We start from the raw sequence: 17,888 nt of genomic DNA on the forward strand, positions 1-17,888 counted from the left end.
GCATACATATAAACTTCAGTTTCTGGCATTTTTTTTCTCGCTTATTAAAGCTCAGTTCGCTGCAGTGACAGCATGAATGCATCCCTAATAGCATAATTTGCCATTGCATCTATACTTCCTATATCTCTTTAGTGCTATTCTACACGAGGCCCCAAGCGCCGCCGCAGTGATCTAGTGGCTAAGGCACTCGACTGCTGACCCGCAGGTCGTCGGATTGAATCGCGGCTGCATTTTTGATTAAGGGGAAAATGTTGTAGGCCCGTGTGCTCAGATTTGGGTGCACGTTGAAGAACCCCAGGAGGTGTAAATTTCCGGAGCCCTCCCCTACGGCGTCTCTCATAATCATATGGTGGTCTTGGGACGTTAAACCCCACATATCAATCAATCAATCAATCAATCAATCAATCAACACGAGGTTCCACTGCAGACACGGGCCCAGCAGTCGACATCCTACAATGATCACGTGACGCCACGTTGCTTCACAGAGCCTTGCATAAAGACGGGTAGCCAGCGGCCCAAGTACATTTTTTTCTCTGAGTTTACCCCTCCAATCAGCCTCGTTTCACGACCAGTTAATGTGCACTGGCATCTAGAAACAACGAGAGCTTGGAAAGCGTCACCAATGTTTTCGCTGGTGCTGTGGGCCACAATTACTACATCGTGCATGCAAAAAAGCAGGGTGTAATTTCACATTTACGGTTTTACTTCGAGGATAATTAACAACACGACGCACGGCTGATAGAAAGACATAGCTTAGAAAGAGCCAAAGTGCCGCACATGCGCTTGCTGCAAGCAATTCCGAGAAGGCGACGTCGTCTGCGGACTGGGGACAGGAATTTTAATTTAGTGAGTGACATGGACTTCACGCCGTGTCACCTCCCGCACCATCAGAAGACGAAAACAACACCAAATATCCTAAAAAAGAATTACTTCGGGCACGTCATCCCTCATAGTCAAACTAGGCACACTGATCGGGGAAGATGTCGTGGGGAAAGTAACGATACACAGAGAAAAACGAGGAGTGGCGACGTAATTGGATGGCAGAAATCAGTCTGCGAACGAGTTCGTGATTTGAAAAGGATAAGAATAAAACCTTGCAGGGAAGCCCGTACTTGGTCTTATCCTTTCCGATCTTTTCATTTCGACATCTTCCCATGAAAACTCGCCGCAAGCTTGGAGGCTGACATGTTTGATGAGTTGTCGTAACTTTTCAGCAACAAGACCATGTGCAGGGCTGACATATTTGATGAGTTGGTAAAGAGCTTTTAGATCACAACTCTCCAGCAACAAGACCGTGGACAGCGCTTTCCCTTTACGATTATCACTACAGGGTTAAGTACGTGTGAAAGAACCAAGGTTGTTTAAGCCAAACCAGAAGAAAACGAACATTTCAAGAGATCACTTCAATGGCGAAGCTAGCAGGAGGTTCCACCTCTCACCGCGCCAATATTATTAGATTTTTATAGGTATATATGTACATGCACACAGATACATATACCAGATCGCCAAAAAAGAGAAGTTAGACCTCAAAAAAAAAGTTTCTGTCTACTACCCAGGATGCGTACATCCATAATTAAAATCGTGTCCATGTGGAAGCAGGCTTACACCAATCTGTTTATACTATTACGTTTTGTGGGCTCGTATACGGTAAGAAGCCACGGGCTACTTGCTCATATGAGCAACAGATTGCCACAAACCACAGGGTACCAGAACATTGTGTTTCGCTTGTTGAAGAAAAGGAGCACCATTTAACTAAAGTCAGTAGGAGCCTTTAGCCTCAAGGTGGTAGTAGGGGAGAAGAAGGTGAGGAAGGGAGGGTTGAAACAGCGTGGTGGCTTGCCATCACTGGTTTTAAACCTGTAAGGGGCGACTTTTCAACAGGGAGGGGGCCCTAGCACCCCTTTTAGGTCCTCCGGAGTTCCTCAGAAAGCGTGCTCGGTTGGTCGCCCTTTCCCAAGTGGCGCCGAAGACACTTGTACCCCCTTACCCCCTCCCCTAGTTACGCCACTGGCAAGGTGGAAGGCATTCGCGTAGCCAGGAGATGTTGCTTCAACCGCTCCTCCTGCGCCTCCCCGCCGAAAAAAAAAAGAAAAAAAAGAAAATGCAAGTTTCATGCGTATATGTATATGTATACACGCAATCTCACGCGTGAACATATATAGGCTGGTTAAGCATCCCCGCATCCTCAGAAAATAATTCCCGGTTACGTCACTACTGGAAGGTGTTTACAGCCCATTCTGGTTATCTCGAAAGAGGCGCTACACTTCGGCTAGGCAGGTGTGATTTCGCTATCTTTTCGACGTCTGTTTGACTATTACAACGTGTTCCCTGATGTCGATGACTAAGTAGTCAATGAGCGAATCGTTTATTCGCAAAAAAATATCATAGCCTTATAGCGACTAGAGTGAAATGCAAGTGAGAAGCTTCGCATGAAACAGTGATGGCGCTCAGGCACGCGCGCGCACGCACGCACGCACACACACACACACACACACACACACACACACACACACACACACACACACACACACACACACACACACACACACACACACACACACACACACACACACACACACACACACACACACACACACACACACACACACACACACACACACACACACACACACACACACGCACACACGCACGCACACACGCACGCACGCACGCACGCACGCACGCACGCACGCACGCACGCACGCACGCACGCACGCACGCACGCAGACAGACAGACAGACAGACAGACAGACAGACAGACAGACAGACAGACAGAGAGAGAGAGAGAGAGAGAGAGAAAGAGAACAATCACTGGTGACGAAAAGACGCGTTGCGGGGCCTCCACGTAGGGTGGAAACTTGTAGTTTTGCAGTTAAATACACATATTTAGTTGTTATACAAGCAGCCTAATTTGTTAAATAAATAAAGGTGCAGGGATGGCCGTATTCGCGCATTTCCACTTGAGCAACGGCTCCGAGACCCACGCACTTTATTTCTTTTGTCTTGTTTTGTGCGACACACGTGTGCGTTGTGACTTTGAACACGCGTTTACCTCGTGCTGTTTGTTCAACTGCGATTTTATGCATCGCGCAAACACTGTCCACGACCCTTTCATCCGGGCACGTCGCGAAGCCAAGTCGCCTTGAGCGCGTTGCTGCAGGCAACGCTGACGTGCACGTACACACACGAAGGTGCACAGCGCGCACACTTTAGCACAACGTTTGGTACATGCAATGCATCTGTGCAAACAGCAAGAGAAAAGCGTAATTTATGCGCACAGGACGGCATGCCACGCGTGTTCCGTATACTAGAGAAAGCCAATACTATAGATGCTTACGCACCCGAAGAAACTGGGGCAAAAAGGATGCACTCTCGGAGTGCGTAGTTTTTTTTTTTTTCATCCTCGCCATAGGCTTTCGTCTATTCACCACGTAAAGATGAAACTACTCCGGCGATAAAGGAAATCGTAGCTGAAAACTTTGGATTAATGCTGATAATCTGCTGATCATTAAAACCCCGGACATAATTGTTCGGCAACACTTCGTTTCATGCATTTCGGCACAGGGCAAAATTTGACATCAATCAATCATTTATTTATTTATTTAATGTGCCCTAGAACAACCATGAGGCCTAAGGGCAAGTGTACGCGAAAATAAAGCAATAAAAATAATCAATGCCATACAATCTACAGAAAACATAAAAAGAGTGAAAACACACAAACAAAAAGAAATCAACTTAAAATGGGAAGAATAAAAGACAAGACGAGAATCCTGGAATGGCAGTAAAAAATAAAGAGAAATACACACAACTATGTGAAGGGCTTCCTGAAAATGGAAAAGGGAAGAATCTGTACATTGCAGGCACGTAGCCAAGACTTTTTTTTTTTCGGCAGGGGCTCAAGGCCTGATTGTTCGAAACAAATTCTTTCATGACCAATACAAAGAAAGTTGCCCGAGACTATAGAAGTTGCTAAATTTATTGAAGAAAATGAGAACAAATAAGAATGCAGCACAAGAGGCGAGTTGATCAGCGATGGCAAGCAAATTTATTTTGATACTGCAGTAAAGCTATAGTGCGTGTGCATCAGAAATAATGCTTTCCTACCAAACAATCTCGACCAAAAAGGCCCATACGAATTCAGTTACGGGAAAACGAGCTACAAAAAGAAAAAAAAGAGGGCGGGTGAAAGGGAACGAGTCGTCCACTTACGCATGTGCGACAAAAAATATATATGTCGGACGCTTTCCCTGCCAAACTTCTCACACTCTGTCTTAACAGGCCTGCGAGAAGAGTGGGAGCCATTTTATTGCAGGAATATTTAAACAAAGAACACACATATTCGGGAAAACAATTTTATTGGACAACAAAAAACTCAAACACGCATGTCTACCTAACACAACATAAGCATTACCTTTAGAAAGCAATTTTGAAGAATGGCATTGCCAACGGTTTTATCATACAGTGTAGGTCAATGCAAAAGAAAAACAAACAAACATGTATAGCCTGGCCGAAGACAGGTTCACGCTACAATTTTCATGCGTCACGGTTTCTTCATAAACACAGCGATAACTTCGTCGACGCTGACTGGACATTGGGAGTGATTGGACATTGGGGCCAGACCATGAAGCCGCTCCTCAGACGACCAGTTCAGCAAATACGTTTGCGCTCTTTTCAGTGTCGAGAAGTTGCGTTCTGCAGCAGCTGTATTCACTGGGAGCATTGCCAATACATTGAGGAGTGTGTGAATGTTCGGCAAAAGGGCTTTGTCGCATTCAGCTAAAGCGTTCATCACCAAGCGGGGAAATACGTCCTCTTTCAATTCTTGCCATTTAGTTTTATAGATTTCCCATTCACTTTTTAGTGTAAGGCAATGAGCTGTTGTCATATTTCTCTGGTAAAAACCGAAGACCGGCTGCACAGATTCAAATTTGCCTTTGGAGGCGTGCTTTGGCAACACAAACTGCAAACTTTGTCGTGTTTTGCAATGATTTGCAAAACACCTTTTGGGGGAAGCTTTCAGGTCATCTATGCACGGAGTGAACAAGGCTCGCCAGTATACTATATACTCTTCCGCAGAACTGCAGTCGTAGTTTATACGGTATCTCCGTGTACTACCCATTGAATCTCGCACTTCAATCTGAACTCCATTGCCCTGTTTTGACATAGACAAACATTTTGTAGAATTTAGCCTCCACGTTAGTTCCCATATTTTTCAGCTTAGTCAGTACCAAGTCAACCAGCTCCAAGGAAACGCTCATGTCATAATATGGGACATGCAGATACACAGACAAGTGTTGCTCGTTTGCGCTTTTTTGTTGTTCTTGTTGTTGTCGCTTGATTCCCTTCTATCTACTTATGTTTTGAAGTGATCTAGCCTTGACATTATGTACATTATTCAATTATTGTGTTAAATACATCTGTCTCTGTGCTGCCGTGAAAACTTGTAATGGGGGCGGTGGGATCATCAAGCTGTGGAAAGACAGCTTTTATTCGCCGCTCCTCTGTCTATATTGAAATGGACAAAAAATAAAGTTGATTTATTTATTGATTGATTGATTGGTGTGTGAGGCCCAGGAACGTCTCAGTAACAGCGAGGCATATAAGAAAGTTGGGCGAATATATTCGCTGATGGAGACAATGAGTGGTAGAGGCTATTGTTTTGTCACGAAAGGCGTCCATAAACTCTTCAAATGAGTGAACTATCTTGGTCGGCCGGTCGACCCTTGTTATACTGGCGACCAACCATGGGGGATCGGTAATAAAATGGACAGTGCCTTGTTATATAAATGAATTTGTTCATATTCACAAAATGTTTAGCAGTTTATCATTTCAGAAATAACTAATTAGCTTAATTCACGAAAAAAGACTAATGTTGTTGAAGAATAAGCTTGATGCAGATAAACTTAGCATTCAATTCACTTCATTTCGAGTAGTTAATTGCATACGTCATCGCATACATAATCGCAAACGCTCCTGTGGCAAAAACCCAGTGCTGAAGCCCTCAAAGAAAATACCCTCCGGAAGTGATAAACTGCAGTTCATCCTACGGAGTGAGTCACCCAGAAGCCTTCTTCTTTTGTTGGTAAACAATCGGAATGTTGGGAACAAATGATGCAGGGTGTAGAGTAGCATAACTACATGGTAATAAAATCGAAGCATTGCGAATACGGTAGCGACGGATGTGCATGTCAGTGTTTGTTTCGCAAAGCAACATAAACAACCCAAGAAGTTGTAGTGAATGAGGGAGACTAGATGGCGGCATCGTCACCACTTTACAAGGCAAATCGAAAGACCAAACGGGCTATGACGTCTTCTCTGGCTGAAATCGTAGCATGCTCTCTTTCTCACCCGTGCCTAGAGCTCTTAGCATGAGCTGCGCGAGCGTCGAGGTAAAAGCTATGCTCATGATGAGCGATGATGATGCCGCGACAATTTCAAGCAAAGCCCTTCGCGAGACTTGGTGGCTGAAAATTGCCGTGGCACAAGCCGCAACCAACGAGCACGCCACCCGGCCGCGCACCATGATTTCCACACAAATTCACTGTGAAGCCATCGATATTTCCAAAGGCTCCAAGTATTTCGCAAGTACGTGGGTGATGGGCACGCACCAATAATATTCCAAGTGGGAAAAAATGATAGTTTACCGCGACACGTATGAAGTAGTGATCGTGCAAAATTACGCACACCTGACGACGAGCAGCAACGCGCCGACTAACGTGAAAAACGGGTCCGCGTTCGAGCAGATTTTCCCGTTTATACATGGTGGCATCGGAGAAGAAAATCTGCTTACGATATCTTTGAATCCTGCTCGAAACCCACCGGTCATGGCTGCTTTTGCCACCAAAGCTATAAAAGCAATGATGTGCTGCTGTCTGCTAAGACTCTCAACGTTTCGCGCCCGCTGCGCCGCAGGTGGCGCTGCGCGTGGCTTTCAAGGCGCCCCCTATAGGTTCCAAACAGTGTATAGTCACGTGTCCATTTCGAGAGAGAGCTAGCGCAATAGACTAAGAATAACTCTGCAACTATCGGAGAATGATGTAAGTGATACAGCATAATAATAATCGTAATTTACTATGAATAATCAGTATCAATAATAATTTATTTAACGTGTCTAGGAACAACCATAAGGTTTTTGTTCAGGCACACGCGAAAATAAAACAATAAAAATTAACAATACAATACAGTCTACAAAGTCAAATAGAAGGAGCGCAAATAATAATAATAATAATAATAATAATAATAATAATAATAATTTTTTAGTGTTATGATGCACCCGATATATGTACAGTCATACTTCATTATTATCACTCGATCTTGTATGCACCGGATAAAGTGTTCAGGCCCAAAATACATAGGTATTTTATATACAGAGTGTCCCAGTTAACTCGTAGCACAATTTAAAAAAAAAGAAAACGCCGCTAGCATTACTGCATATCGCATAGTTACAAACCTCATGCATATTGTTCCTAGTACAGTGGACTAGCCGGTAGTAATTTTTCTGTCAAATACATTTAATTGCGTGAATTAATGAAACATCCGATTCTAGAACTGTTCTAATCGCTGAAGCATCAATAAGGCCGTTGTAGTCAACCACGTGGGGTGTAAAACTGCCCTATTTTGACGTATGAACTGCGTACTCGGTTTTTTCTGAATGACAACAATTCCCGCGAAATATGAAAAGTACCACGTGACAGCGCTGCCAGCCACATTGTAAAACAGCACCCCCAAAGAAGCTGATTTAAAGCGATTTATTTGCCGATCGCACATCCGAAGACACAGCGCATTCACTTGATTGTGATATGGAAGCAGGAGCAAGCTGCACGGCTTATCAGCGATTCATTCCTGTCAGTTATATATATATATATATATATATATATATATATATATATATATATATATATATATATATATATATATATATATATATATATACCCATCTGTAGAGATAGTATGGCTGCCGACGCTTTGTTCTCTCCCCATAACAGTTATTACGAACTGCCCCGCCATGGTGGTCTAGTGGCTAAGGTATACTCGGCTGCTGACCCGCAGGTCGCGGAATCGAATCCAGGCTGCGGCGGCTTCATTTTCGATGAAGGCGGAAATGCTGTAGGCCCACGTGCTCAGATTTGGGTGCACGTTAAAGAACCCCAGGTGGTCGAAATTTCCGGAGCCCTCCACTACGGCGTCTCTCATAGTCATAAGGTGGTTTTGGGACGTTAAACCCTACATATCAATCAATCAGTTATTACGAACTGACGCCATGCTCCCGGCACAGCTCTGTGAATTTATATGGGGGAAAACTCTCGACAATTCGAACGCTTCGGTATCCGCAACAGTTATTCAATCTGTGAACTTCGCTTTCATCGCTCCTCGCAGACGTCGGCTGAGAGTGATTACAATGTGTCCGAAACAGATCACACCCAATTTACTAGTGATGCAAAATAGCAGTATGGCCTCGCACACAAAACCACTGACGCTGCGTTATAGCTCTTCGGCAAGCTGCAAATGATGTTTGTGAAGTCGCGACCGAAGAAGCGCAAGGAAATGAAAATTATTGATTACTTTCACTTTTATTGCGTTAACTCCACCATGTGAATGAAACTGATTTGGAACATAAATAGCGTCATACATTTCGACTTTAAGGCTCACTCATCACACGAATGCATGCTAGTGCTCGTTTCTGGCGTATCGCTATCTCATAAATTAAGTCTGTGGCCTGTCAGAGCTCCATGAACTTTTTTTCTGTTTACTAAATCACCTGTTGCAAGCCAGCTCCTAATCCGTGATGACGACTCCAGAGGCATCGCTCAGTGGGGCCCTATGTCTGTTCATCCTAAAGCGTCCTCCCGCTAATTAGAACTCCGCTTAATTCGTACAATTTTGTAGTTCTCTTCGAATTAATGACATTTAATTTATCTGCATGGAACAAGCACAGGATCAAGTTGACTGGCAGTACGTTGGAGAGGCCTTTGTCCTACACTGGGCATAGTCAGGCTGACGATGGTGATGACGACTGTATATGTGTGTGATAAATATCATGATGCAAACCTTAGTATTGACCGGCTTTCCCTGGGTTCGGATGTCTGCTGTATCGTTTATTCGTGAAATTTTTAGTGTCACCAAGTATCGAAATATCACCAAGTGAAATATTATCAAGGTATACCGTACATTTATTGCGTATCTCACAGGCTAAAAAAAGTAGGAAGTAGGTACGGCGTTAATGTTGTCGTTTCGGCTGCCAGGAAGCTTGGTAAGATTTGTGATGCCGCGCAGAGAAAGAATGAACAAGTAAAAGACAAGAGGAAATCGCAACCATGCCCTGCCCATCATCGTTCATAGAAAATATCAATACGCACTTTCTGTGTTAAATCTTTGGCTTCTATGTTTTGTCTTTATAATTACCCACCCCTTATGCAATACCCCCTCGCTGGTCTTTAAGGAAATAAAATGAAATGAAATAAAAGCAAGAAATTCGAAGATTACACGTACCTTGGGGATCGACATTAAGCGAAGCATGCGGATGCAAGGTGAATGTACTTTAACTTCTTTTTTATTGAGCGAGACGTGTTCGATATATGTACAAATTCACGCACACGTTAAACTGCCGCTTATGTTTCATATTAGGAGTTGTTTGCAGTTGCGTAACGATGCCAACAGCAGCATGGATATTAGCAACACTAGAAGCGGTAAGCTGATATGAAGCGCTGATGTTTGCGCTGGGGCCCACAATTATGGTAGTACACAACAGTGCTACACAAATCAACCTCAGCGGCATAGCGCCTAACGACAATTGTCGTTAACCCGACATGACAGCTGTAGATAGATAGATAGATAGATAGATAGATAGATAGATAGATAGATAGATAGATAGATAGATAGATAGATAGATAGATAGATAGATAGATAGATAGATAGATAGATAGATAGATAGATAGATAGATAGATAGATAGATAGATAGATAGATAGATAGATAGATAGATAGATAGATAGATAGATAGATAGATAGATAGATAGATAGATAGATAGATACCAAAAGTGTTTGCAGTACGCAAAGAAATGCTTCGTATTTAGAAGACAAGGCTGGCGTTGAAGCTCCAGAGGGCACAAAGGTCACTTCGCTCGTTGAAACAGCCGCGTTCTCTCTCTCTCTCTCTCTCTCTCTCTCTCTCTCTCTCTCTCTCTCTCTCTCTCTCTCTCACACACACACACACACACACACACACACACACACACACACACACACACACACACACACACACACACACACACCACACCCCACCACACCACACACACACACACACACACACACACGTTAAATCCCAGATATTATTGACAGTTCGCGCGTCCTGTGTATACTTGCGCGGTCGTTTATTGCGTCCTTCTTTGTGTTTGAGCGGCACTCTTTGAGACCATTGTGGGTCTCGCTCTGTGCATGTTCTTTTTGTGGGACCTTTCTGCTTGAGGAGCAAGCCGCAAGCTTCAATCTGCTTGCCTTCCTTCGCGTGACATTATACAATCTATTGCTGTATAGGATTCAATTCTTTGTATATGTGGCGAAACAGTGCACAATAAATGGTCAACAATCTCTGTAAAGACACATTTCTGTAATCTCTGTAAAAACACTCATGCAATGACGTCGCAGGTTGCCAAAACTTGTGAGGCCGCCGCCGTTTGATCACGCGACGTAACACGATGACGTCATCCCACGACGTGATTGCTTGAACGTGAGCAGTGCGAAACGATGTTAGGATGGGAAAGCATTTGTGGGAAGGTAAAAGTGATCATAGCAATCGAGTGAGAAGAATATGGCCTTTGCCTTCGAGTAGGGGTGTGAGATAGTAGAAAATTGCGAATAGTGAATCGAATAGCGTTTTATTCGATTGTGCACTCGAATCGAATAGTGTCTATTATAAATAACTAATATTTTTCAATATTAGTTTTAATAACAGGTTTCAATAATAATAACTAATAATTTTTTGAACAGAGAGGTGCAACTCCATCATTCAATTACCAAGATGTGCAGATAGTCAAGGTTTAACTGGGTTATCAGCGCTACAATGACTATAGCCCGACCGTGTTTTCGCTTGGAACTCCAGTATTACCGAAGCGACAGAGTAATCAATCCGCTGTCTTCCCCCTAAGAGGGGCGTCACAACGCAGTTCCTCGGGACCACAATAAAGTTCTTTGTCTGTCTGTCTTAGAAGAAGAACAAAACTTCATTTGTGCAAAAGACTGCGTTACCGCTAAAACTGAGCAACGCTGCTTGGTCAACCTCATATTCCAAGACGCCGCGTGCGCTCACCTTCGTTTCAGCCCTCCCGACTAACCTAAGTTGATCCCCGAGGGCAGGGCTGGACAGCACTGCCTCCCACCGCAATCTTCTGTTATCGCCTTCTTGCTCTTAGTGTGACCCGTGCGTTACTGTGGGATGTGTTAGAGCGTTTGTGTGTTCTCGCACCACGGGCATAATACGTCTTTGTGTGTTGTGGGGAGTACACGCATGTAATCTGTTGATGTTTATTTATATGTGTTCGTTCAGAGCCAACGAAACACCCCAGAATACACGGCCGAAAAGTTCTTGTGCGATTCTGGCTAGGATCTCCGCAATTGTCTGTAATACTGCATAATCGCTTTGTAACTGGTATCGATGGGTGTCGGGTCCTCCGCGGTGCGGCCATCGGCAGCTCGGTAATTAGTGAAACCTCGAGCCGCGTCATTTGCATACAGGTTCCCAGTAACACTATCGTGTTCCGGGACCCAGTTTGTTGTTTTGGTATGGCTGATGGTTCTTCCACACTGAGTACTTTTTTGGACTTATGCTACTTTCTTCCTTCTAATAATTTCTACATGGCCTGAGTATCTGTCATAGCTGTCAGCGTAGCGTTGTTTGCACGCCTTCCCGTATAGCTAAGACAATGACAATCTCGTCGGCTTCTATGGTGGTTGTTCGAGAAACAGAAGCACAGGCCGTCATACCACCTCCTTTGTTTACGACAACCGCCACCATATATTTTTTTACACGCGGAGCATTTCTTAGCGAACTTCGGCGACTAGGAGCATATCTATCTATCTATCTATCTATCTATCTATCTATCTATCTATCTATCTATCTATCTATCTATCTATCTATCTATCTATCTATCTATCTATCTATCTATCTATCTATCTATCTATCTATCTGCTTACGACATTTAGCTTTCCTGGCCGTTTCAAATATGGTATCAATACCAAACTTGGTATGTCATGACATGACTGCATGACGAGCATAAGTGACTAGTCATAACATGAAAATCAAGACATGTATGTAATGAAAATTATGATTTACATTGCATGGTCTCTCTGCTCTTGCGGTGTATTCGTTCACATGACACGTTGCAAAACTGGTATGGTATGACATGACTACATGGAGAACACAATCAACAGACTCTAACATGAAAATCATGACATGCGTGTCATGGAGTAACATGACTACATGCCACATTTATGATGCGCTCGTGGCCCTTGTGTTCTGCGCCCGTGGTCCTTGTGGCCTGGTGTTCCACCCCTGGCTACTCCATTGCATGGATGCATGTTGCCCCCACTGTACGTACGCCGTCCTGGCTGCTTCAGATATTGTCAAGAACTGTGACAGCGTATAGAGCACGCCATATTAGTAAACTCCTTAGCGTTAACGTTCGCAGAATGGAGCCTCCTCTTAGAAAATACAAACGCATACAAGCAAAAAGAGTTGCTCAGGTATCAGTTCTCTCATTTATCTTCTTTAATGTATTACTAAGCTCCGTTCCTTATCAGAAAGACGTGTACGTATACGAGGATGACATTGTACTATGTGCATCTCCCATTGGTATACATTCACTGTGTAAACTTCTACAGCTATATGTGAATGGGATCGAAATATTGGTAAACAGTCTGTGTTTATTCCTCAATATTAGCGAAAATGCTCTACATTGCTTTCTATTGGCTTTTTCTGTGGGAAGCATGGCGCTCTTACGTGTCGCTGTTATGCCAGCCACCATAAAGCTGTTGCGGACGCACACCAATACCTTCTGAGGGAAGTGTTAGCAGTGACATTCATTTACGATGAGAGCATGCATCCATAGAGCTGGTGCGGACGCTTATCTAAAACCACAGTTTTTCACAGAATTTTATGGGAAACTATATGTCTAAAACTGTCCAATTTACACTAAACCTGTCTTAATAACACCAGTTATCCAGAAAAAAAGAGGGAGGAACAAGCTATCAAAAGCGCGGAAACCTATCTAACAAGAAAGACGAAGTAAATGACTCTTGGAAGAAGCATTTACGTTCATACAATAATTTATGTATTTATTTTGGAGACCATGCATGGTGAGTTTTTCTCCACAGTGGGATAGTGTCAAGAATAAGCATGGAAATCACCATCAGCCTGGTCGCGCGTCTGACAACGTGTCTTGCGGACGAACCGTCATGGCCGGTATCTTTGCGGGACCCAGCTTAAGTTCCTCCAACGAGCAAGTCCGCGCAGTATTGCCCTTGCGCGAAGGATACGACCAGCAGACGTTCGGCCCCGTCCGCTCACCACAGTCGTTCCCAGATGTATGCGAGGAGGTGGCGGAGGAGCAGCGATACCTGCAAGGTCAGGACGAAGGGCACAGTGATGGACGAGTCAACGGTGACGTCAACGTTGACGGAGATGCGAGTCGTGGCGCTGCGTACGTCGGTGACAATAACGCCGGGCCAGGCGGCACTTGCCGCGTTGCAGCCTACTTTATGCCCACTCCATACGGATGCCCCACCCCAAGATATTCCGTGCCAAATCGTGGTTGGATGGGCCCGTTTCGAGCGCGAGGTGTTGTCATACGTGGCACGTCATTCCGCGGTGGCTTTCGTCCGTTTTTTGGGGGTTCCGGACAGCGTCCGCCGATTTCGGGGTGTGGACCGCCGATGGCGCCGGGGGGAGTTCAGAGTCAGCCCGGAACACAGTGGAAGACACCATTTCGGCCCCGGTTTAGAGCTCCTACTCAGAGACCCTTCATACCAGGTGCGACAGGTCGTGGGGCTCTGAATGGCTTCGGTAATCGACCTTCCCTACCTTCTCGTGCCTGCGGCCATTGGGGCGGCTGGGTGCAAAACCAGTTGACCGACGTCAGAAGCGGCGCGCCATGTGTTTCACGCCAGATAATGCGAAGCGGAGGCGACTTTTCGACGGTAAACGTGCGAGACAAGTCTGAACGTAATCGGCAATCGCTTCAGCGTTGCGATGACTTCGCCACGGCAAGCAGTGGCCATGAGTTTCCGTTTTCAAGGAAGGAATTTGCCATGACTGGAAACTACAGCGGACATTACAAGCCGCGCAAGAGGACTTATGGTGACGCATTGAAGCCTGGAGACGATGATGACTTCAGTGAACGTAGTAAAGACGGATCGAAACGTCATCACCGACCGTCTCTTCTTCGCGATGACTTCTCCACAACTGGCCGGGTACGTGGCGGTAACGAATCGCCGTTTGCGAGGAAAGAATTCATCACTGCGGGAACCGACAGCGGGCATTACAGGTCGCGCAAGAGGCCTGAAGGAGATGACCGTTGCGGTGAACGTGGCAGAGACGGATCGAAACGACATCACCGACCGTCTCTGCCTCGCGATGACTTCTCCAAAACTGGCCGGGTACGCGGCGGTAACGAGTCGCTGTTTGCGAGGAAAGAATGCATGACTGCGGGAACCGACGGTGGGCATTACAAGTCGCGCAAGAGAAGTTATGGTGACAAGTTCAGGCCTGAAGAAGATGACGACTGCGGTGAACGTGGCAGAGACGGATGGGAACGTCATCACCGACCATCTCGCCCTTGCAATGACTGCTCCACATCTGGTCGGGTACGCGGTGGTAACGACTCGCAAATTGTGAGGAAAGAATTAAAGACTGCGGGAACCGACAGCGGGCATTACAAGTCACACAAGAGGACGCATGGTGACTCGCGTAGACCTGTCGACGACTACCGTGGTCAACGCGACATCAAGCGAGACCGTAGAGACAGTGCAAAAAACGAAGGCGGCAGTCGTCTACGACACGAGCTGAGAGACAGACGGAACAGTGTTGTCACCGCTGTCACTTCGAACGAAGTAAGAGGAACGGTGAAGGCGCAACGCGACTGCAGAGACAAGACGCACTGCGCGTCCCGAGACCAGACCGAGACGGGCGCCCGAACTGAACGCGGTGCTAATCGCCAGATCAAGGTTGGAAAATCCTCGAATGTGAGCAACCCAGCTACTGTGTATTCTCGAATTCAGGCTATGCAAGCTTCACAAATGAAAGTTACCGATAGCGTGTCCATGGTGGAAGTCAGTGACAGGTCTAAAGTAACCGTTGCGTCAGACGCTGTCCCCCGCGTTTGTCGCGAGCGAATTTCACCGGACAAACGCCACAGAGACGAAAGCGAATATGTATCGAATGAAGCAAATGACGTGGCTAAACTTAGCGCGTCCTTGCAGACTTGCAGCGGAGACGGGCCCTCTTGGTCCACTAGTAACGCTCGATTAGTCCACGATGACATGAATAGGCATACTTGGGGTGCAGTTGAAAACTCGGGGATAATCTGTCGCGACTGCCAATGCAGCGTACCGCGACGCAATCAGAACGGCGATGCCGCTTTCTGGGTGGTGGCGAAGATGTCTGAAACGTCGACAGAGTCTAGTCTGAACAATGAAGCCGCATGCAAACTCGACGAGGCAACAGACGAAGCGGAATACAAGGAAGCGGCAACGGCAGTCGAAAACATGCTGAAATTAATGCGTCGCTTTGCACCGAGGTTTACAGACAAGCACGCCAGAACGGAGTCTATTGACAGCCACGTCCCAGACGCAGGAACTCGTGATCTGGAACCTTGTACACGTTGCAATAGTCTTGGTGCAGATTACCAAGCTCAACCTTCGTCTCGCGTCGTCGGTAGTGATATATCAAATGCTCAAACCAGCGTGAATACGGAAGCTACGCCCTTTTCCTCCACGATTAATGTTGATGCAGAGAAATTTGTGAACACTAATCTTGGCTCAAAGACTGGATGCGGTGACACCGGGTGTCCTCCCGCAAACGCAAGGCGAACACGTCTGGTTACCGGAGTCGCGTACACTGGCTCTACGGGTCACTATGAAAATGGGGAGGGAGGCATTTTCGACAATTGTCCAGATGCAGTAGCCGGACCCTCCAGTCTCTCCCACAGAAGCGTCGTCTCTCCTGATCCTCTGGCCGCGTTTGTTTGTCCGGTGAAAGACGTCACAGCCGCAGTCTGTCAGTGGCTGGACTCCTCGTTTCCTGACGTCGTCGTGACCGGCTGGACCGGTGGCGAGTGGAGCCGACGGAATCGGGATACCGGCTCTGCCGTCTCAAGTACGTTTGTTCAGCCTTGTTATTCGGCCTTTACCTTGTCCAGTAACTTGGACTGCGACCGTGAGACAGAGTCTTTCCCGTCGAGTGTTTCAAACGATGTCAACGGGGTGATCTCGCTGTCAGAGAGCTTTCCGGCTCGAGAGACGCCGTCCCTGGCACGTTGCGCGGTCGCGAATGCACTACCCAGTTTGTTAGACGCCCCAACAACTTCGAGGACCTCCGTGGAAGACCTGCAGCTCCTTCAACCCTTGTCTCTGAGACTGTATGTGGAGACCGAAGCGCGCTTCACAAGTGCTGCGTCGTTGACGGAAGAAGTCCTGTTCCGATTGAACGCTTCAACCGCTTTGTACGTGGCGGGTCTTTGTCGAGACGACGAAGCCAAGCAGCGTGTGCTTTGCCTTTGCGCCCAAGCCAGGCGAACCGGTATCACCGAGGACCTTGCTGCTGATATGCGCAACATTGCGTGCGCTGCAGTCGAGGAAAAGAGGGTCCTGTGGAAGGATCTGACCTGCGTCCTTCGTCGACTGGCCAGGGTATGCTGGGTAGCTCCAGAGGCCGGAATCGGAGCTGGAGTGAAGATCCAGGAGATTCGTTTGCCGGAAAGTGACTGGAACGTGTAGAGGGTGTAGAGCGTCGATGGCGCCGCAATATGGTACTGTAGTGATAATATCATAGTCGTTATTATTTTTGTGTTACGATATACTTTGCTCGGTGAGGCACCCGGAAGTTCGCTGGCATTACTGGTCTTTATTCTTCTCTGTTTCGATCGACGACGATGTAATTATATAAAGCAATGGGATTTCTCATAAAAGCCTTGAGGATATAAGAAGATCAAGAGGAGGATTCTAGATGTGTTTATCCAAGAATACTGGTTTCGCATTTACGTTCCGAAACTCTCTTTCACTGCTGAGATACCTCCAGGATTTTCATGGAGGAATGTTCGAAGGATCTGGTCAGCGTTTTGTCAAATAAATGCTTTTTGCTTAGTGTCGGTGTACGCCTCAATTCCAAGTGAAGTCTGGATATTCGCTCACAGCCCCTTTCCTTTTTCGCGCAGCCGCTTTAGCATTCATTTCACAAGAATAGTACCACGCCCTTATGAAAAAATTTAATGTACTTCTATAAACAGGCCAATGTCATTCGACATCACAATTTTTAAACTGTCTAATGTCAGTCTAATGCGCTTTCCTAATGCGTACCTAATATGAGTCTTGTAGTGATTGGCTACCGTTAGTCTATAGAGTTATGACATTAGAGTTTCTGATGACTATAGTCTAGCATAAGTGTATAGAGTTATGACATAAGGGCTTCTGATGACTATAGTCTAGCGTAATTCTATAGAGGCCCGACATGAAAGTTTCTGATGACCATTGGCTAGTGTTAGTCTACAGAGTCCTGACATCTGAGTTTCTGATGGCCGTTGTCTAGTGAAGTTCTATCGAGCATATGCATTAGGTTGACATCAAACCTCGCGTTGTAGACTAAGGTCCTATGCCATCAACAGAACATTTGCTAAAAGGCAG

General features: G+C 45.9%; 1 long non-coding RNA gene across 2 annotated transcripts in view; it reads left to right on the top strand.

Moving 5' to 3' along the window:
• The window catches only part of LOC142775584 (uncharacterized), a 179,180-nt gene that overhangs the window by 133,876 nt on the left and 27,416 nt on the right, over nucleotides 1–17,888 (top strand). The gene's annotated exons all lie outside the window — the stretch shown is intronic.

Source organism: Rhipicephalus microplus, chromosome X (genome assembly GCF_043290135.1).
Source record: "Rhipicephalus microplus isolate Deutch F79 chromosome X, USDA_Rmic, whole genome shotgun sequence".
Taxonomy (NCBI): Eukaryota; Metazoa; Arthropoda; class Arachnida; order Ixodida; family Ixodidae; genus Rhipicephalus; species Rhipicephalus microplus.